Source organism: Aquarana catesbeiana, linkage group LG02 (assembly GCF_042186555.1).
Source record: "Aquarana catesbeiana isolate 2022-GZ linkage group LG02, ASM4218655v1, whole genome shotgun sequence".
Taxonomy (NCBI): Eukaryota; Metazoa; Chordata; class Amphibia; order Anura; family Ranidae; genus Aquarana; species Aquarana catesbeiana.
In genome coordinates, this window is record NC_133325.1 from 8,003,957 (window position 1) to 8,026,825 (window position 22,869).

At 40.5% G+C, this 22,869-nt stretch overlaps 1 pseudogene; it reads left to right on the forward strand.

Moving 5' to 3' along the window:
- LOC141126578 (uncharacterized) overlaps positions 1 to 22,869 on the forward strand; it is a 1,610,887-nt pseudogene that overhangs the window by 1,225,407 nt on the left and 362,611 nt on the right.

The following is a 22,869-nucleotide window of genomic DNA, read 5'->3' on the forward strand; positions in this document are numbered from 1 at the left end:
ATCTCATTGAGAAATGCTTCTATGTCAGGTAATGACGGCTGTGTGACAGATGTGTCATCTTTTATATTATAAAGTGTATTGTAGTAGTAACTAAATGTGTCTGCAATAGCTTGTGGGTCTATAAACTTCTGTTTAGTAGCTGGGTGAAATAGATGGGTCATTTTAGTTTTGGAATAGTGACCTTCAATTCTGTTGGCCATTGCCTTCCCAGCTTTATTACCCATGGAGTAGTGTTGTGCTCTAAAGTGCTTATGTGCTTTTTCAAAGGATTCTAGAAGGAGAGATTTTCATTCTTGTCTAAGGGAGTCTAATTTAGTCTTGCTTAAAGGATCTGGACTAGTTTTATTTTGGTGTTCTAACGTTTTAATATCTGAAGTGAGTGTGTTTAGACGCTGTGATCTCATCCTCCTCTCTCTAGCATTAAGTTGAATAAGGATTCCCCTTATGGATGCCTTAGCAATGATACCATTCTTTGGAATCCCCATAACAGTTCCTGTATTAGTATTGGAGTATTCTATTAAGCGGTTTTTAATATAAGTAGAATGGGTCAGTGAGTAGAGAATTGAAGCCTTCCCCCTCCAAATCCGTGTTCGGGAGATCTTCGGTGAATCTTCTATGGTCATTGTAATCGGGGCGTGGTCTGATCATGTAATGGTCGATATCTCCGTGGAGGAGATTTTGGGCAAAGTCCATTTATCCACTAGGAAGTAGTCAATCCAAGTGTAAGAGTTGTGTCTAGGGGATAAATAGGAGTAGTCCCTTTCGGTGGTGTGATGGCATCTCCACACATCAAATAGGTCGTGAGATCTGATAAACGGTCCCATAGAAGATGTAACTCTGGTAGAGTGGGAGGAAGAGTCGATGGAGTTGTCAGGCACTATGTTAAAATCGCCACGAATGACAAGATGACCTTGTTTAAAGCGATTGATTTTCTTCATCAATTTGGACATAAAGTGGATTTGTTTCTTGTTGGGGGCATATACTGATACGATGGTGTATTTGTCGTTATTTAATGTACAATTCAATGCTAGATATCTACCAGCAACATCCTGAAGGTTGGCGTGTAGGGTGAATGAGCATGTATTCCTGACGGCTGTCATGACTCCATTCTTTTTGTCAGGACCCGAGGCTTTAAAGATATTTGAGAAATTTTTGTTGGAACACTGAGGTTCAGCATCGGTTTTAAAGTGCGTTTCTTGGAGGTACAGGACATCGCAGTGAGAATCCTGTGCAGTTTGCCACAGGGATGATCGTTTGGCAGGGTGATTTAGGCCCTTGACGTTCAGTGACATAAATTTGGGCATTTTGAAAGTGGTGTGTGTAGGTAGTGGAGTAAGGTACTACTCACGGTTACATAGATGGGTGAGTTGCTTGAGAGGGTTGAGGTCTGCTAGAGGTCCTGGATCCGATGTACTTGAACTCTCGTGGATAAGGAAGGAAGGGAGAAAAGCAGAAGGCAGTTAGTGATAAACAAGAGGGTAGAGGAAAACAAGTGTCAGCAGTGTGTTAGGGACTGCTGGATGAGGATGAGGGTAAAGTTCATAAACTAACTGCAACAAGCAGGCACTGAATCGGAGTGCTTATCTGAGATTAGATTGACAGCATCACTGATTTGAAAGTCATTTCTTGTGGTGAGGTGAATGACCAGAGTTGAAGGATTGTGAGTTTGGTTTGTGGGCCACTGGGGTTGGAAGGTCACCATCAGGAAGGATACCCCATGTTTTGAGTAATTGTATGCCCTCTTCTATGGTATGGATATTGTGGCGCACTCCATTTCTAGTAACCATCAGCTTGGTGGGGAAACACCATTGATATGGGGTCTTATGATTATTGAGGGGTTTTGTTATTGTTTGCAGTTGACGTCTCTGTTGACAGGTGTATTGGGAGATGTCAGCAAAGAGTTGCAGCTTTGCGTATGGATGTGGGAGCTGTCCCAGTCGTCTGGATTGTGTGAGGAGCATATCCTTGGTGTGGTATTAGTGGATGCGCATCAGAGTGTCACGAGTTACTTCTGCGGGTAGATTAGGAGGTTTTGGGAGATGGTGGATACGATCGATGGTCGTCTCAATCGGTGGGAGATCTGGGAGAAGTGTTGAGATCAACTCCCTAGCGTAGGAGTTTAGATCTGCTGGTAAAATAGTTTTAGATGTTGTGAATCCATGAAGAAATATATTTTATATTTACTGGCAGAAACATGAGAGATGCTTAGGCCTCACCAAGTAGATGAACTGTGATGTTAAATATTTGAACTGTTGCCCTCTTGGGGACTTTTAGAATAAAATGGACATTCTCATGTTTGACCAAGCCTTTCTCTACTTCTTTAAATATTGAAGACTTTTACAAGCATGTATTGTAAAGGAAGCTGTTGGAACAAAGACTGCTCTTGTCACAAAACAAGGAGATATTTACATGGTATCGTGAATAAACAAAAACTGCCACAGGACCCAAGGTTATGTAGACAATTATCGCCTAGAGATAGCCTCACTTGGCTAACCTATTGTGTTCAAGGAAGGACTGTTTAAATAGCTAACACCATGGTTAACAAAACTCATTGTATGAACTTTTAGGATGGTTTAGACAAACAAGTCACTTCTAAACACCCAGTGGGAATGTTCAAGGTCCCTCTCAACACATTAGAGAAAGTTGAATATTGTGCCAGTCAAAAATAATTTAAGGCATCAATAAGGTTATCATAAGTAATTTTAAACTATCTCTGACATTGTAGGTCACAGAGACATTATAATGTTGGCGTCTGCGGACCCAACAACTTTGCTATGAAGAAAATGTATATGAAAGTGTGATTTTATAAGTAGAAGTGTTTTAAGTAACGAATTAGTATTAGGAAAAACATATAATCATGATTATAATCATATAAGATTGTAGCCTACACTTAAGATAACCCTTTCATGACTAAGCCTATTTTTGAAATTTGGTGTTTACAAGTTAAAATCCGTATTTTTTGCTAGAAAATTACTTAGAACCCCCAAACATTATATATATTTTTTTAGAAGAGAGTCTAAAGAATAAAATGGCGATTGTTGCAATATTTTTTATCACACGGTATTTGTGCAGCTGTGTTTTAAACGCAAATTTTTGGAAAAGTGACACTTTCATGAATTTTAAAAAATCCAAACAGTAAAGTTACCCCAATTTTTTTGTATAATGTGAAAGATGATGTTACGCCGAGTAAATAGATACCAAACATGTCACCCTTTATAATTGCACGCACTCGTGGAATGGCGACGAACTACGGTACCTATGAATTTCCATAGGCGACGCTTTAAAAATTTTTTACGGTTACCAGGTTTGAGCTACAGAGGAGGTCTAGGGCTAGAATTATTGCTCTCACTCTGACGATCGCGGCGATACCTCACATGTGTGGTTTGAACACCGTTTACATATGCGGGCGCGACTTCCGTATGCGTTTTCTTCGCTGCGCGAGCTCACGGGGACGGGGGCGCTTTAAAATTTTTTTTTTTTTTATTTATTTATTTTATTTATTTTTGTACTTTTATAAATTGTGTTTAAAAATTTTTTTTTTTTTTTTACTTTTATTGCTGTCACAAGCAATGTAAACATCCCTTGTGACAGTAATATGTGGTGACAGGTACTCTTTATGGAGGGATCGGGGGTCTAAAAGACCCCCGATCCCTCCTTTACACTTCAAAGTATTCAGATCGCCGAAAACGGCGATTCTGAATACTGTGTACTTTTTTAAATTCGGCGCCATTGGCAGCCGAGTAAACGGGAAGTGACGTCATGACGTCGCTTCCGCGTTTACAATTAGAAGGCTGGAACGAAGCCGCTCACAGCTTCGTTCCAGCCCGTCCCCAGCCACCGGAGATTCCCGAATGGACACCGGGCCTCCCGATCGCACGGGAGGCCCGGTAACAGCGGCGGGAGGCGGCGGGAGGGGGGGATGTCCCCTCCCGCTCCTCCGGTATAACAGCCGAGCGGCTTTTAGCCGCATCGGTTGTTATATTCGGGTAGCCGATCGCCCGCTGAAAACAACGGTACCGGGATGATGCCTGCAGCTGCGGGCATCATCCCGGTATAACCCCGGAAAGCCGAGGACGCATATGTGCGTTCGGTCGGCGGGAAGGGGTATAAACAAATGTTCAGTGGAGATACCAGAAGTTATACAGGTATCCATATAGATAATCATTTTTATGTGGTATTGATGAAATATATAAGAATGTGTGTATTCCCTAGATAGACCAGTTTTTACAGATATACATTTATAGAGATACAGGTATATAACCAAGTTATGTAATGATGATTAATCAAACTTATACTGAGTGTATTTTACATTAGACCGAGTACCAGAAGGTATATACTTATCCTTACCATTATACACCTTATGAAAATAGAACGTATTAATTTAAAAGGATGGACTCAAAACACGTGTGAGACACCTGGTGGTTGAAGGTGGTATTATTTGAACTCACTAAATTTCCAGAGGAAGTTAATCATTACGTCTCCTAACCCAATGGGAAGTGAGCCACCTCCTTTTGGGCAGAGCCATTATAATTTTTATGGTCTTATTATCTGAAATGGTATTTAGAGGCAAGTAAGATGACAGAAGTGGAGGAAGGAGAAGGGAGCTCAGGGGGAGAGCTCAGGGATCCACCCTAAAAGGGGGGACACTGGGAGACACACACACTCCCAGACTGACACTCATGCACCATGCATGAATACATCTCTTGACATTCATGAAGATTCCTCAACACCTAATACTTAGAACTCGGAGGTCACAAGAAGTAAATCCTCTTTAGGAGTATCCATTTTGAAACTACGGCAGCCATCTTAACTCTGGTAACCAGCCAATAGGAACTGTAGCCATCCTGGAATGGGTAATTATGTCATGTTGATTTTATCTTGCATGTTCTCTCAAATATTGATGTATTGAATATTATACAATTGATAATCATTCTCCCGAATCAATAACCGCCTTGTAGATTTTTCTCTAAAGATTCAGATTTTTCATTATATTTTTCTTTTTGCATAGTTGCCACATTTATTGACAAAACAAACGTCTAATTTATTTCACAATTTTAACCACTTACTTACCTGCAGCAAAGTAACAGTTGCACGTGTGAAATACAGACGTTCTGTTTTATTGTCAAGTTCATAAGGTTATTGATTCTACCGAGAAGTTATCATGGTGGTATTAGGTCAGAGGGACGGTACGCCCATTTTGCAAGTGTTTTTATTGATTTTCAAGACGTTCATGTAACGCAATCTGTATCTTAATTTCATGTGATTATTTGTGTTTGTTTACCAATAAATAACTTTTTAGTATGACCACACGTCTCCGTGAATAAGTTTCACAAGCATAGACTGTGTCATATTGATTGATTTTGTATCTTAAAAATATCTTCGTTAAAAATTACTCAAGGATAATTATTGTGCGGGAAACCTGTCCTTAAAAAGGCACAACTTATTCTGACTGAATATTCACGACATAGAGATTCCTCTTATCTTAATATTTTGATGCAGTGAGTGGTCTTTGAGATCTGCCATTTTGGCACGCACCCAGCAGTGTTCTTCTCTGGTATGGTCATGTGCTTTTACCAGGTCATCAACTGTTTTTGTCATAGCGCTCAACTGCTTTTCAATAAGCCCCACTTTCTGCCCTTTGTGCAGCATTTCTGTTTTAAATGCTGAAAACATTGAGGAAATGTCAGATTGGAGAGAGCTGTGAAGTGACATCAGCATCTCCTTCATCATAGTGTCAATGACTAGATGATTGGTAGTAGGGAAGGCCGCTATGGGAGAAGATGCAGTTGGATGTGTGAGGAGGTTCTCTAAAGCAGGCCTTACCTTCTGTGGCTGATCCGCTGTATCCTGGCACATCCTTGCTTTGGCAGGGCTTCTGGAGGTAGATGAGGGTCCGGAGGATAGCTGGGAGCCTGAGGTGTTGTGCAGGGCTGAAATTGAGGATTCATCAGCATCAGGCAAGTCAGTGTAGGAATCCTCTGTGTGCTGATCGGTGCTGCGGGCGCCATCTTGGATTTTATCTCCCTGAGGAAAGATAAGGAAATCCATGATTTTTGTGGGTATTCTGTATTCTTTCTGCTTTCTAGAGGTTCCGGTCTGGGTCCTCAGGTTGTGGGGGTCCGAGGAGTGCATTTTTTTGGGGTCTGGAACAGTGATTTGGGGTCCGATTCTATGTTTAGTGCAGGAGCTGCAAGATCAGGCTTCCATTCAGCTTGGCTGCTAGCCACGCCCCCCGACTTGTTTGCATTCTCTCCCCTCCACTGACATATTAGGCCTTTTTTTGGAGAGAGGGGGAGTGGGTACCTGGTTTTAACGGGTACCCACTCACTTTCGGCTCAGATCACCGCAGTCTGAGCTGGAAGTTCATCCCCCCTCTCTTCCCCCGCAGTCTTCTGGGACACATCACAGGTCCCAGAAGACTACAGGACCATTCACAAGGCGCAGAGCGGCTCCCGCATGCTCAGTAGAAAACTGACTGTGAAGGCCGAAAGGCATCACTTCCTGTTACCTAGCTACTAATTCACTCATTTGTACTTTCATTCAATGTACCTCACATGTTCCTCAGATATTCACTGATTCAGATCGATCCAAAACATTTAAAATGAAAAGATTTATGAATTGCTCTACAAGCAAAGTGATCTACATGTTGGATTGTCCATGTAAAAAATTCAATATAGGGAAAACAGCGACAATTAAAAAATCTGTATCTGTGAACATCTGCGGGACATCAATGGACCTCCTAGAAAAGACGAGAAAGAAAAAGAGAATCTCTAAGCACAACATATTAGGAAAATCCATGTGGGAAAAAAAACAGATGGCCTGAAAGTGAAGGGGATCTTTTCCCTAAATGTATCCCCTAGGAGAGGAGACTTCAATAAGGTTTTGCTATGTAGAGAGAAATACTGGATCTATAATCTCACTACTTTAATACCAAAAAGTCTGAAAACCGGTAAGTACAGTAAGCCCGAGAAACACTGGCGAGCAGCGGGAGGAGGGACGACCTCTTTGGCCGCTTCTAAAGGCGATCCAGTGGCTAATTAGCTGCTCGGATCACTTTTTTTGAGAAACAAAATTACTGGCTTCAGCCATAACCCCTGCAAACCACTTCAAAACCGCAACGTGTATATATACATATTGTGTTTGGCAAGTGGAGACAATTATTAATGAGAATTACAGCCAGGTCAGGTGACAATGCATTCTTGCATGATGTCTGAATAAAGATGAAGTCAGCCGACAGGTCACACAATTTCCATATCATCACTTCCTTACCAATCAAAATGAAGATTTCATAGCTCCAATCCTTCTGACATGGGAAGAGATTTGGGTCACACGTTCACCCAGACAGAAAGAGATCATATTCTATTCTTTGCTCACAAATCCCCCTTTTCCAGCACTGTCCAGGAGTCCGGATATAAACGTTTGACCAGATGGTATGCAGTCCTCACTTTCACACAAAATTTTTCCCAGTTAAATTTTTACCTGTTAGAGGTGCAATCATGCCAGGGGAACTCTTTTGTTTGACAATCACTTACCTATCACAAATTCAAAATACTAACAACATCTTACAAAGCCCTCCACAACTCTTCCCCCAGCTACATCACCAACCTTGTCCCAAAATACCAACCAAACCGTTCTCTTCATTCCTCACAAGACCTCCTACTCTCTAGCTCCCACGTCACCTCCAGGACTTCTTCAGAGCCTCTCCCATCCTCTGGAACTCTCTACCTCAATCTGTCTCACTATCTTCTACTCTGTCTTTAGGTAATCCCTGAAAACCCTTATCTTTAACACCTTCACCTCCCATAAACTATGGGATAAATATCTGAAGATCGATCAATCCTGATGTACTGACGGGCATTTCTTGAGGCCCGAAAATACCAGGACAGTAAAAATATCCCCCAAATGACCCCTTTTTGGAAAGTAGACATTCCAAGGTATTTAGTAAGAGGCATGGTGGGTATTATGAAGTTATAATTTTTTTGTTACAATATTTTGGATTTTTTTATTGTTTACATCCTGTCCCCAGTACAGTACAGCGTCCTCACATAACTGGTGTGGAGGTGAGCAGGGACACTGACTGGTGACAATATGTAAAAAAAAAAAAAAAAAAAAGCCAAAAAGTATTTTTAATAATTTTTTTAAAACAAACATTTTTTTACATACATACTGTGACCAAAGCAATATAGTGTTACCACTACCAGTTTTATAGGCGGCACAGTGGTGTAGTGGGTAGCACTCTTGCCGAACAGTAAAAAAGGGTCACTGGTTTGAATCCCAACCACGACACTACCTGCCTGGAGTTTGCATGTTCTCCCTGTGCCTGCGTGGGTTTCCTCCGGGTACTCCGGTTTCCTCCCACACTCCAAAGACATGCTGGTAGGTTAATTGGCTTCTGTCCAAAATTGGCCCCTAGTATATGAATGTGAGTTGGGGACCTTGGATTGTGGGCTCTTTGAGGGTAGGGACCGATGTGAGTGTGCGATGTGTGGAGCACTGTGTAAATTGACAGCGGTATATGGGTACCTTAAATAATAATATAATAGATGAGCATCTTAATGAGACACAATGTACAGGGATAAGGACAATTGTAGACACGCACCCATACTTACTCAGGTTAAACTGGATGGACTGGTGTCTTAATTCAACCTTACTAACTGTGTAACTGTGTACTATACTAACACTGTACTACTCTGGGGAGGTAATCATAATTTCTTTTTTTTCTTTTGTTTATAGCAGTGAATTTCATTGCTATAAGCAAGCATTTTTACTGAATTAAATAGATTCATTCAGTGTATATTGTTGTGATTGGCCCTGTCCGTACCATGTGATCACTGTGACCAACCACACAATAACGGTCATGAATAAAAGCCATTCATTGTTCACAATTGTCATGTTATCTACTGTGATTGGTCACAGCGATCACATGGTACCTGCAGTGGGCCGCTTCACTGATCAGTTATCCACTGGACATAGCGGGTGACAGACTGCGCCAGAGATTGGTCCTGCAGAACTGCACAAGATCTGTTCTCCCAGAACAATATGGCTCCTTTCTGGCTGTCATATTACAATAGGCTGAGCGGGAAGCAGTTAATAATAAATGTTAAAAAATTAAGTAACTTTATTGAACCTTTTTTTTAAAAGAATTCTGACTTTTATTTTTCTCTGTACAGGTGGACTGAGGAACCAAGTTTTTGGTCATGCTGGTCTTCATCAATAAAACAAAGTTACATGGGAAACGATCCATATGGGTGTTATAAGTGACTGAAAGTTTTTATTGCAGTTCACTGGAGGATTCACAAAGGACTCAAGACATATCCATGTTCTAAATATCATAAATGTATTGGATCATCTTCTACATTGATCCAGCCTCAGAGGACAACAGGAGAGAAGTCATTTCAGTGTTCTGGAAGTGACAATGGCTTTATAATAAAGTCCAACCCATGTATACATAAAAGGAGCCATTTCAGAAGATATTTCTTGTTTGGAGCGCGACAAAGGTTTTACAATGGAGGCAAAACGTATCACACACCAGAGGGTTCATACTGGCGAGAAAGCATATCAGTGTTCTGAATGTGGCAAAACATTTACAACCAAGGAAGAGCTTATCATACACCAGAGGGTTCACACTGGAGAGAAGCCATATCAGTGTTCTGAATGTGGCAAAGCTTTTAAACAGAAAACAAATCTTATTGCACACCAGAGAGTTCACACTGGAGAGAAGTTATATCAGTGTTCTGAATGTGACAAAGCTTTTACACAGAAATCGAACCTTATCAGACACCAGAGAGTTCACACTGGAGAGAAGTCATATCAGTGTTCTGAATGTGACAAAGCTTTTACACAGAAATCGCATCTTATCAGACACCAGAGGGTTCACACTGGAGAGAAGCCATATCAGTGTTCTGAATGTGGCAAAGCTTTTACACATAAATCAAATCTTATCATACACCAGAGAGTTCACACTGGAGAGAAGCCATATCAGTGTTCTGAATGTGGCAAAGCTTTTACATATAAATCAGATCTTACCATACACCAGAGAGTTCACACTGGAGAGAAGCCATATGAGTGTTCTGAATGTGGCAAAGCTTTTACACAGAAATACACTTTTATCACACACCAGAGGATTCACACTGGAGAGAAGCCATTTTAATGCTCTGAACTTGACAAAGATTTTACAGTTAATACCGGGCTAATCTGTCACCAGAGGATTAACTAGCTTCAACAGAATAGCTTGTAGAGAGGAAACTCTGTAAGAAGGGTGATATTGAAAGAAGTTGCTGGTGTCCCATTAGTTTCATAGCCCCAATGTTATCCCATAAGCTAGGGAAGAAGTGAAAAGATAAAATGCTACTTTAGAAAAACAAAATCTGGGAGCAAACTGGAATGTAATGATCAGATGCACTGACTTTTTTTTCCTCATGATTCATATATTTTTCTTTTTTATGGAGCTTGGAAGGAACACATACGATGTGCGGACCTGGCAGTGAAATGGGTCATGACTCTGAATGGACAGATCTCTTTTTGGTGTAAAGTTTTCAAAGAACATTTCTTATTCCTGGAAATGTTATGATGTTGGCACTAATGTGTAACAAGTTTTGTTTGGTTGGGTTGTTTTGTGGGAATGCTTTGTGTGTTGTGAGTTCTTATTTTGTTGTAAATTGGAAAATGAAATAAAACATTTTTGATTGAAAAAAAAAAAAAGTGTAACTATGGTCTGATCAATAATTACATAAATGGTGCAATCTGTCATTAACATAGAAGTTGTTGTTTTTCCGAGTCTCCTCTTGTAACATTTTATTACCTGTTGATCCTCCCAGTAGATCTGTTTTCTTCTACTTCCTGTAGCTATTTGGCAAAAATGGCAGTTGGATGGGGTTGGGAAAGACCATATAACATGGCTGGGGGTGCTTACAACTGTCAGTTTTCATTCATATGGTGGTTTAAACCTTCAATAACCTGTTGCTGTAACTGGTTTAGAAGTGTTAGCTGAAGTTGGACTTTACTTGTTGTGTGTCTTAAGCCTCATACACACGATCGGACTTTGTACAAACTTTCCCGCGGATTTTTGTACAAAGGGTGTTGGCCGTAAACTAAGCATACACACGGCAGGACTTTTTCAGCAACAAACACAAATGTAGTGACGTTTCAACATACTGACGACAATTCAAAAAGAGGACGTTCGATTCTCCGGCGCCACCCTTTGGTCAACTTCTGTATTGTTGTCTGATCTTTTGCATTGGCTCTAAGCATGCGAGTTTGTAGTTTGTACAAAAGTCAGATGGTTTTGTGTACACATGATTGAACCTTGCTCCATCGGACTTTTGTTGCCGCCAAGTTTGTCCGTTCGCACAGCCAACAAAAGTCCCATGAAAAACGAAAAAGTTTGTCTGATGGAGCGTACACACGGTCAGATGTTGCCTTTAAAAACAGCTACGGTAATTTGCATATTTGTTGTCAAAAAGTCTGATTGTGTGTACGGGCCATCTACTTTTCATATATCTAAAGACCCATACACACGATCGGAATTTTTGACAACAAACATGCAAATTAGCTGTTTTAAGGCAACATCCGACCGTGTGTACGCTCCATTGGACAAACTTTTTCGTTTTTCAGGGGAGAAATGTTGGCTGTGCGAACAGACAAACTTGGCGGCAACAAAATTCTGACATCGGCAAGTCCGATTGTGTGTACACAAAACCATCAGACTTTTGTGCAAACTACAAACAGGCATGCTCAGAACCAATGCAAAAGATCAAACAACAATACAGAAGTTGACCAAAGGGTGGCGACGGAGAATTGGACGTCCTCTTTTGAAGTGTCGTCAGTACATTAAAACGTCACTATGTTTGTGTTTGTTGCCTGAAAAGTCCTGCCGTGTATGCCTAAAGCCTCATACACACAATCGGACTTTGTACAAACTTTCCCGTGGATTTTTGTACAAAGGGCTTTGGCCGTAAACTAATTAAGCATACACACAGCAGGACTTTTTCAGCCAACTTTCACCAAATCACGTGGTTTTTCAGCTCTTTACCGCCACCCTTTGGTCAACTTCTGTATTGTTGTCTGATCTTTTGCATTGGTTCTGAGCATGCGCGTTTGTACTTTGAACAAAAGTCCTATGGATTTGTGTACACACGATAGGATTTTACACCATAGGACTTTTGTTGCCAGGTAGTTTGTCTGTTTGCACAGCCTGCATTTGTCCGATGAAAACCGAAAAAGTTTGTCCGATGGAGCGTACATACGGTGGGATGTTGCCTTAAAACAGCTAATTTACATGTTTGTAGTCAAGTCCTATCATGTGTATGGGCCTTAACAAGTTTACGGCCAACGCCCTTTGTACAGAAATCCACGGAAAAGTTTGTACAAAGTCCGATCGTGTGTATGAGGCTTAAGACTTCCCTGTACAGGGTGATAACACTGCTGTGTAATGTTACTACAGAATGATGTAGCAAAAGTCCAGATGCTTGAAATAAACAGGTTGGTGACCACCGCTCCAGGTAACTGGGTTTGAATTTCCTGTCCTCCGCTGGGTGAATGGTTGTGAGAGCTCCAGGTGCTGGCGATTGCTATTCCAATGGTATAGGTGCAATGAAAAATCTGGACTGCCGCACTCCGGATTGGAATAATAAAGGTAAAATCTTCTTTATTGAAAAAATGACATGGTATAAAATGCGTACATTGCTCTGTTGAAGTGATACAGCATAACTGCTGACGCGTTTCACGCTCCCATAGAGCGCTTACTCATAGCTGGTTTGTACAACAATGAAAGTCACTTATATACACATTATACATCTCACACATGACCCCATACCGATTGTATAACTCTAAACAGCTGATCGTTAGATTGTATGGCCTCTTAACATGGAGTTGATTGGGTGTGTGTTTTATGGTGGAGTGTTTATTGAAGACATGAATGTGCAGACAAGATGTTTCTATAGACAATACAAAAAATATCCATAAATAAAAAGTTTATATTGCTTTTAAAAGTCTTTTGAAGAAGGAAGGTTAGGAAGATATAAAGTTTCCTTTCTTTCCACGGGACTGAGATAGGTGCTAAAACTAGCGCTTAGACGTATAAACATGTAAACCATTCTATAAATGAATGCAGGTATATATGAGCCATATGGCCCGGCAGCCACGGCATAGTGTGAAAGATATCATATGTCTGCTCAGTTTACAAAAAATGTTTTTATATATAAATGAGAATATTGTAAAGGTTATTACGAGGAGACACTATGAAAAACCACTGCGTTTTGTAAAGGATAAAGTCTTACATGTGAGGATCTGTGACAGTGTTTGGATGACTTTCAAATTTCATGACTTTATGTGAACTCTACCAGATTTGAGATGCAAACAAAGTGTATGCATATATGGTGTGTGGGTGCATATATGGTGTGTGGGTGCTTTTTTAGTAATCTGAACTCCACAAGGAGAAAAAAAATATACATGCATTTATAAAATATATATATATATTATATATATATATATATATATATATATATATATATATGCATTTATGTGTATCATAAATATAAAAGGTGAAAATGAAAAATAAAGTGGAGATCAACATAAAACGTGAAGGGGGCATGTGTATATATATATATCTATCATCGTGAAAGTATATATAGAATATATATAAAATGAAACAAAGTGGAAACTAAACCATGTGTTTGTGACTTGACTAAAAAACACGATCAATAAATGGTCTATGTCTGAGTGTATGTTTCCCATGCAATCTCCTACACATATATACCTGTCGAGCTTGTGTTACGCATACAGGAAATAAATGGTAATGAAACATATCATATACCAATAATTCTGTGGCTCAAACTCTCAAAAATATATGTCTTTGAAAGCATATGCTTATCCACCTGATAACATTCACTGTGGTTAAACGAAAAAAATGGGTGTTTACTAAGCGTGTTGTTTTAAAACAATCTCATCTCTTGGTGTGCCGTCTTCATGTGTATGGGCAGAACTATATGAGATAAAGAAGATAAATGTTACGTCTAAATGTGTTATCGTCCCCCTCATCCATCCGGAGTATGGCACTTAAAATACACATATTTCTAAGTAAATACCAATTCAAGTGGATGAGTGACAAGACAGACATGTGGACGGTGTATCTCCTTGCTCGCTGCAACCCCTGGTATAGGATAGTGTGTATGTGGGCCCCCTAAAGGTGAAAAATGGACTTATGCATTCAAAATCGTGAGGGCTATTCCTATAAATTAGGTGTTGTAGCTTGCTTACAGCAACCGTTGGACAGTGGTGTCTGACTAGAGATGAAGAATAAATAACTAACTAAACAGACAAACCAAAAGTTAGTAAATATAACCCATAATGTCCTTTTGGTATGAATGTATAGATATATCCCCAATCGTCCGTCCATGTAAAGAAATAAATACAAGAACCTCATCAAGGTTCTGTTTTGAAGAGAGGAAAAGAAGGAATATTTCAGCCAGACTATATGTAGCCAAGCTCTTGGATAGTTGCAATTTAAGCTCTTATGCAATTTTTTTGATAGAGGTTGGTGGATAAATGGATGGCTAGAGGGAGAGGTGAGAGGACAGGGGTATAGATATATTGCTCGACATGTCTTTCAGAAATATTACTAGTAAAAATGTGAAACGTCCCATCTGGACTTTTGCTACATATTTTCTTTCCACCAGCTCGGCTATGTCCCCGCATCATTAAGTTACATATATTTTATTATTACCTTGGAATATTGGAAAACCATTTCTAGTTCAGAGTGAGAGAACATATTGGATATCCATTATGGATCGTATCAGTACGCAAGAGCCTGTTGTGGAAACAGCTTTTAGCAGAACGCTCACAGCACCATCCAATAATCCTTTAAGGCAGCCATTGCAAGCATACACCTTACAATCGTCGGAGGACGATGAGATACAATTAATAAGGCTTTTTAGGAAATTGGAACAATTGATGGCTAAAGAAATAAGAGCATATTGGGACATAACTTTTCTCACGGAATATATATCAATACTACACATTCCTCGAGGACTAAGGATCAAAAAGTTCCCCACCTCGGATTTATTCGATGAAAATTTAAAAAAAGAATGGACGGACACTCTGGATACTTGTTCCTCTAAACTCATGGAAATTCTGATTGCCTCAAAGAAAAAGGAAACAGAGAAATTACAGCTAGACATATCAGCAATACAAAAAGATCTCACCACCTCCCAAACATCTAAAGCAGTGGTTCTCAACTCCAGTCCTCAGGGCCCACCAACAGGCCAGGTTTGCAAGATAGCTGAAATACATCACAGGTGATATCACTTGCTGCTCAGTGATTGCTGTATTCTAGTCTGCAACTCCCCAAGGTAATACTTAAAATCTGGCCTGTTGGTGGGTCCCGAAGACTGGAGTTGAGAACCACTGATCTAAAGGTTTTGCTGAACTTGATGAAAAGCTAAATAGAAAATTGGACCGAATGGAAAAAGCAGTAATTGACACCAAGAAGGGCAAAATGGCCCGAAATAAAGATGACTACCAAAGCAACAGCGTTTATACCTGGAATAGGTCATTTCATAATTCCAGCAAATCCCGTAAAAATCGAGGCAAACGAGTGAGTTTTTCCGATCATGAAGGAGAGTCGGCCGACAACACTCTAGCACGTACCGCATCCAACTCGTCACTGGACAGATCTTTAACTCCATCGGAACCCATCAGATCTACCAAAAGCCAAGCCTCTGGAAACCCTCACAGGTCCAGACCAACAAAGAAAAAGAAGTCATCTTCAAGAAGACAAGAAGAGGCGGTAGGAAACAGGCGCCACGGGCAACTCACGCTACACACTGCGAGAGAAAACGCCGAGGAAGTAAAACATAGCGTGATCAACTTGTCAAAGAGACCACTGAACACAGAAGAAATTGACCTCCTAGCAAAAGGCCTGAATTTTTGTCCGACCAGACACTTCAATCTTTTTGAAACGATCTTGGACATTAACAGATTTGCAAGGACACTTACTCTTAGGAAACATTTTTTTGATTGCACAGTAGATGAGTTCAATGGGTCCATAGAGAGCTGTGACACAGGTGAGTCCTTGTCTTCACCTATTTTATTTGTAGACAATTGTGCTTTACAAGATTTGACTGATTTGGAGCATGACTCAGATTCTTTCCCCCTGGACCCCACCGATATTCACATTGATATCTCTAGAGGCAGATCAGATTTTTATCCGGTGGCAGCCAGGGGCAAAAATCTTGACACATTCCAAAAAATGGTAGAGGGAGACCTGGTACACCTGGCTCACAGTTGTAATAAAAACAAGTTTGCACAGGACAATCTGACCACCAGGGAGAGACAGGCGCTCAACCGACTCTCCATGGATGACCAGATAGAGCAGACAAGGGGGGCATGGTAGCAGTCTTAGATGCAGAAGCTTACAAAAGTGAAGCCTTACGCCAATTGACTGACGAACATACATACCAGAGACTGTCTTCCAACCCCACCACTTCTTTCAAAAACAAACTCTCTACACTCATAGATAGAGCTATACAGGTCGGTATATTTACCCCTAGGGAGAAAGAATTTCTCATTCCACAAAACCCCATAACACCAGTGTTCCATCATTTACCAAAGATTCACAAGGGGTTAAATCCCCTTACAGGACGACCTATAGTGGCAGGTATAGGCTCTTTAAATGAACGCTTGGGGGAGTGGGTTGACTCTCATCTACAACCAATAGCCACTAGTCTCCCTGGTTACATAAAAGACACAAATGATTTGCTGAATAAACTCCAAAACATCAAATGGGAAAACAACTTCAGATGGATCAGCTGTGATGTGATGAGTTTATACTCTAGCATCCCACACCACCTGGGGATTTAGGCAGTCATTTACTTTCAGGTAAAGATTCCCTGATACTTCAGGAGTTTATTGTGCAAGCTCTAGAGTACCTTTTAACACACAATTTTTTTATGTTCGACGGGGACTATTTTCTCCAGAAATGCGGGGCCTCCATGGGAGCCAAGTTTTCCCCCTCACTGGCCAATATTTATATGGGCTGGTGGGAGAGGTCCTGCATCTTTGGACCAGATAGTCCCCGCCGTAAAGACACCGTTTTCTTCTGTCGCTTTATAGACGACTTATTGTTCATTACATCAGATGGAGAGGCAGATTTGGACAGATGGCTTACATACTTTAATGACAATCCACTTAATTTGAAGTTCACTGGAAATCTGCAGGTCAGCTCCATAGACTTTCTGGATGTGAAACTGACAGGCTCTGGAGACACCATCCAATCCAGTTTGTATAGAAAACCTCTCAGTGGCAACACTTTACTCAGAGCTGATTCAGCACACCCTAAACACACTATCACAGGCATACCATACAGCCAGTTCTTGAGGTTAAAGCGTCTATGTAGTTCCCCTGAGGTTTTTGAAGCAGAGGCCGAACAAATGGCACATAGGTTTAAAACTCGAGGTTACAAAGATGCATCTATATTAAAAGCACTCAATACAGTAAAATCTATCCCAAGGTCCACGCTTCTAAACAAGAAACCACATAGAAAAACCCAACATAAAAGAGAAACATCCCCCAGGACTTCAGTCTTTTCCACCTCATACAGTACAGAATTCAACATAATAAAGAAAATCATTGTGAAACATCTCCTGATACTGTACAATGACCCAATATACAATAACATCCTCTCCAAAGGGATCAAGGTTGTTTCTCGCAAAGCACCCACGCTGGGACGCTCACTGTCTCCCAGCCTATTTACAGCCAAACGTACTAAAACAAATTGGCTTAATTTCACAGAAAATTTCAAATGTGGAATAAAAACCTGCAATTATTGCGGGTACATCAAAACCGGCCAATACATAAGATCACGCAGCAGCCGAAAAGAGTTTTTGATCCCCGCTTTTATAAACTGCAACACCAAATTTGTGGTGTATGTCATTACATGCACCAGCTGCCAGGTACAATATGTGGGACGCACAACACGACGTCTCAGGGACAGGCTACATGATCACCTGTATAATATTGAGAAAGAGATTTTAACAAATGTATCAAAACACTGGATTTTCACAAACCACAAAAACACCTCCAGTTTAGTTATCCAAGGGATTGAGAAAATCAGGACACCAGTGAGGGGAGGAGACAGATTCCAGATTTCGTGTAAATGAGAAGTCCTTTGGATATTCTCATTAGACACTAGAATCCCACGGGGGTTAAACTTTGAGTGGGACGTTTCACATTTTTACGAATAATATTTCTGAAAGACATGTCGAGCAATATATCTATACCCCTGTCCTCTCACCTCTCCCTCTAGCCATCCATTTATCCACCAACCTCTATCAAAAAAATCGCATAAGAGCTTAAATTGCAACTATCCAAGAGCTTGGCTACATACAGTCTGGCTGAAATATTCCTTCTTTTCCTCTCTTCAAAACAGAACCTTGATGAGGTTCTTGTATTTATTTCTTTACATGGACGGACGATTGGGGATATATCTATACATTCATACCAAAAGGACATTATGGGTTATATTTACTAACTTTTGGTTTGTCTGTTTAGTTAGTTATTTATTCTTCATCTCCAATCAGACACCACTGTCCAACGGTTGCTGTAAGCAAGCTACAACACCTAATTTATAGGAATAGCCCTCACGATTTTGAATGCATAAGTCCATTTTTCACCTTTAGGGGGCCCACATACACACTATCCTATACCAGGGGTTGCAGCGAGCAAGGAGATACACCGTCCACATGTCTGTCTTGTCACTCATCCACTTGAATTGGTATTTACTTAGAAATATGTGTATTTTAAGTGCCATACTCCGGATGGATGAGGGGGACGATAACACATTTAGACGTAACATTTATCTTCTTTATCTCATATAGTTCTGCCCATACACATGAAGACGGTACACCAAGAGATGAGATTGTTTTAAAACAACACGCTTAGTAAACGCCCATTTTTTTCGTTTAACCACAGTGAATGTTATCAGGTGGATAAGCATATGCTTTCAATGACATATATTTTTGAGAGTTTGAGCCACAGAATTATTGGTGTATGATATGTTTCATTACCATTTATTTCCTGTATGCGTAACACAAGCTCGACAGGTATATATGTGTAGGAGATTGCATGGGAAACATACACTCAGACATAGACCATTTATTGATCGTGTTTTTTAGTCAAGTCACAAACACATGGTTTAGTTTCCACTTTGTTTCATTTTATATATATTCTATATATACTTTCACGATGATAGATATATATATATATATACACATGCCCCCTTCACGTTTTATGTTGATCTCCACTTTATTTTTCATTTTCACCTTTTATATTTATGATACACATACATGCACATATATATATATTTTTTTTCTCCTTGTGGAGTTCAGATTACTAAAAAAGCACCCACACACCATATATGCACCCACACACCATATATGCACCCACACACCATATATGCATACACTTTGTTTGCATCTCAAATCTGGTAGAGTTCACATAAAGTCATGAAATTTGAAAGTCATCCAAACACTGTCACAGATCCTCACATGTAAGACTTTATCCTTTACAAAACACAGTGGTTTTTCATAGTGTCTCCTCATAATAACCTTTACAATATTCTCATTTATATATAAAAACATTTTTTGTAAACTGAGCAGACATATGATATCTTTCACACTATGCCGTGGCTGCCGGGCCATATGGCTCATATATACCTGCATTCATTTATATAATGGTTTACATGTTTATACGTCTAAGCGCTAGTTTTAGCACCTATCTCAGTCCCGTGGAAAGAAAGGAAACTTTATATCTTCCTAACCTTCCTTCTTCAAAAGACTTTTAAAAGCAATATAAACTTTTTATTTATGGATATTTTTTGTATTGTCTATAGAAACATCTTGTCTGCACATTCACGTCTTCAATAAACACTCCACCATAAAACACACACCCAATCAACTCCATGTTAAGAGGCCATACAATCTAACGATCAGCTGTTCAGAGTTATACAATCGGTATGGGGTCATGTGTGAGACGTATAATGTGTATATAAGTGACTTTCATTGTTGTACAAACCAGCTATGAGTAAGCGCTCTATGGGAGCGTGAAACGCGTCAGCGGTTATGCTGTATCACTTCAACAGAGCAATGTACACATTTTATACCATGTCATTTTTTCAATAAAGAAGATTTTACCTTTATTATTCCAATCCGGAGTGCGGCAGTCCAGATTTTCATTGCACCTATACCACTGCAGAATGATGAGGGTTGTCATCCCGTTACAGAAGGTGGGAAAATAACAGATCTACAGACAGGATAACAGGTGATAAAACGATGTTGCGGAGGGAACTCTGGGAATTCTAATGACAGATTACATTACACATTAGGTTAGAAGACTTCCTGCTGTTGGTCTTATGTTTGAATTGTCTTCTGATATTTACTGTCCTGCTGTAAAAGGTGTAAATGATTGGCCACATGTTTCCTGTAGTATCGGGGACTACAAACTCATATTAGGAATATTAGGATGGGTACCTACCCAAGGGGGTCACCTTTTTGGATTTTGGGGAAATATTTCACATGGTTTCTTAAATTCCATTAATGACACCGACAAGGGGATCTCACTTACTTCACTAACAATAGGAGAGCCAATCACAGGCCAGTAACATTTCATGGTTTCTCAATGTAGTCGCAGAATGTTTAATCCCCATTGGTCCAATAGATTCCTAGTCCTTCCAGATAACATTTCCTTCTTGTGTGGAAGGAGCACCCTAAAATGTCTTCCCTTCAATCCCACCCATAGCTGTACTTTAGGTGATGTTGCTCCTCCCATATCTGTAAGGGAAAGCCTCAATTTCTCCCAATACTCCCCTGGCCTTCCAGTGAGAAGAAACATTTTCTCTGGAGTGGATATGTTTTATACAGTGAGCCCTTCATAGACGGGATGGGGAATCTAAGTCATCTAAGATAAGTAAGATGAACCCGTGTACTGGAGTCATGGATCAGATAACCAATGAGACCATTGATGTTATAGCAGAGCTGACAGCAGAAGTGTCTCCATCACCTAAGGTGGTGTCACAGAACTGCATGGCTGCTGACTATCTCTTGGAAGATCAAGGTGGAGTCTACAAACTGGTGTCCCATAGAGAGTGTTGTCCATTTATCTTATATCATGAGTAGGGATGAGCCCGATGTTCGAATCAAATGTAAGTTTGACTCAAACATCAGCCATTCACCTATTCCCCGAACAGCGAACAATATGCGGTGTTCGCGGCAAATCCGAAAGCCGCGGAACACCATTAAAGTCTATGGGACACTAACATGAAAAAACAAAAGTGCTGATTTTAGAGGCTTATATGCAAGTGATTGTCATAAAAAGGGTTTGGGGACCCGGGTCCTGCCCCAGGGGACATGTCTTAATGCAAAAAAAAGTTTTTAAAACAGTCGTTTTTTCGGGAGCAGTGATTTTATTAATACTTAACCACTTCCCGACCGCCTCACGCACATATACTGCAGCAGAAAAGCACGTACAGACAGATTAACGTACCTGTACATTGCCCTTTAAGAGGCAGCTTGCGGGCGCACCTGGAGCTTCATAAGCGGGATCGTGGGTACCGCAGACTCGATGTCCGTGGGGATACCCGCAATCGTCTCACGGAGGGGAAGAACGGGGAAATGCTGATGTAAACAAGCATTTCCCCATTCTACCTAATGAGACTGTCACTGATAAGCGCTTCCTGTAATCAGGAGTGGTGATCAGTGTCATGTCACACACTCCCTAGGACACACTTAACCCCTACAGCGCCACCTAGTGGTTAACCCCTTCACTGTCAATGACATTTTTATAGTAATCAATGCAATTTTTTAGTATTGATCGCTGTAATAATGCCAATGGTCCCAAAAATGTGTCAAAATTGTCCGATGTGTCCGCCATAAAGTCACAGTCACAATAAAAATTGCTAATCGCCGCCATTACTAGTAAAAAAAATTATTAATAAAAATGCCATAAAACTATCCCCTATTTTGTAGACGCTATAACTTTTGCGCAAACCAATCAATAAACACTTTTTTTGATTTTTTTTTACCAAAAATTTGTAGAAGAATATGGATCTGCCTAAACTGAGGAAAATTTTTTTTTTTAATATATTTTTTGAGGATATTTATTATAGCAATAAGTAAAAAATATTGCTTTTTTTTCTAAATTGTTGCTCTTTTTTGTTTATAGCGCAAAGATGAAAACCGCAGAGGTGATCAAATTCCACCAAAAGTAAGCTCTATTTGTGGGATAAAAAGGACGTCAATTTTGTTCGGGAGCCACGTCGCTCGACCGCGTAATTGTCAGTTCAAGCGACGCAGTGCCGAATCGCAAAAAATGCTCTGGTCTTTGGCCAGCTAAATGGTCCGGGGCTTAAGTGGTTAAAGTGAAACAATAAAAATGAAAAAATCCTTTAAATATTGTTCCTGGGGGGGTGTCTATAGTCTGCCTACATGTCCGCTGACATCCGACCCGGTCCGATCCGCTAAAAGCAGACGGATGGCCCTACGTCCAGGTCTGTCGCTGGCGGAACGGATCGGGTGAGATCTGATGAAAACGGACATGCTGTCCGTTTTCATCCGATCCCTCCATAGGCGGCAGCGGTGCCTGACAAGCCCCTCCCCGCTCAGTGAGCAGAGAGGGACCTGTCATCCGCCGGCTCAGCGGAGATCAACGGACAGATCTCCCGCTGAGCTGGCGGACCGAGGCGGACTCCGTGGAAGCGGAGTCCGCCTCGTGTGAAAGGGGCCTTACTCTTGCAATTGTTCTATTCGCTAGCTTTTAATAATATATTTCTATTTAATAACATCTCGCACCACCCCTTTCTTATCTATGTATAAAATAACA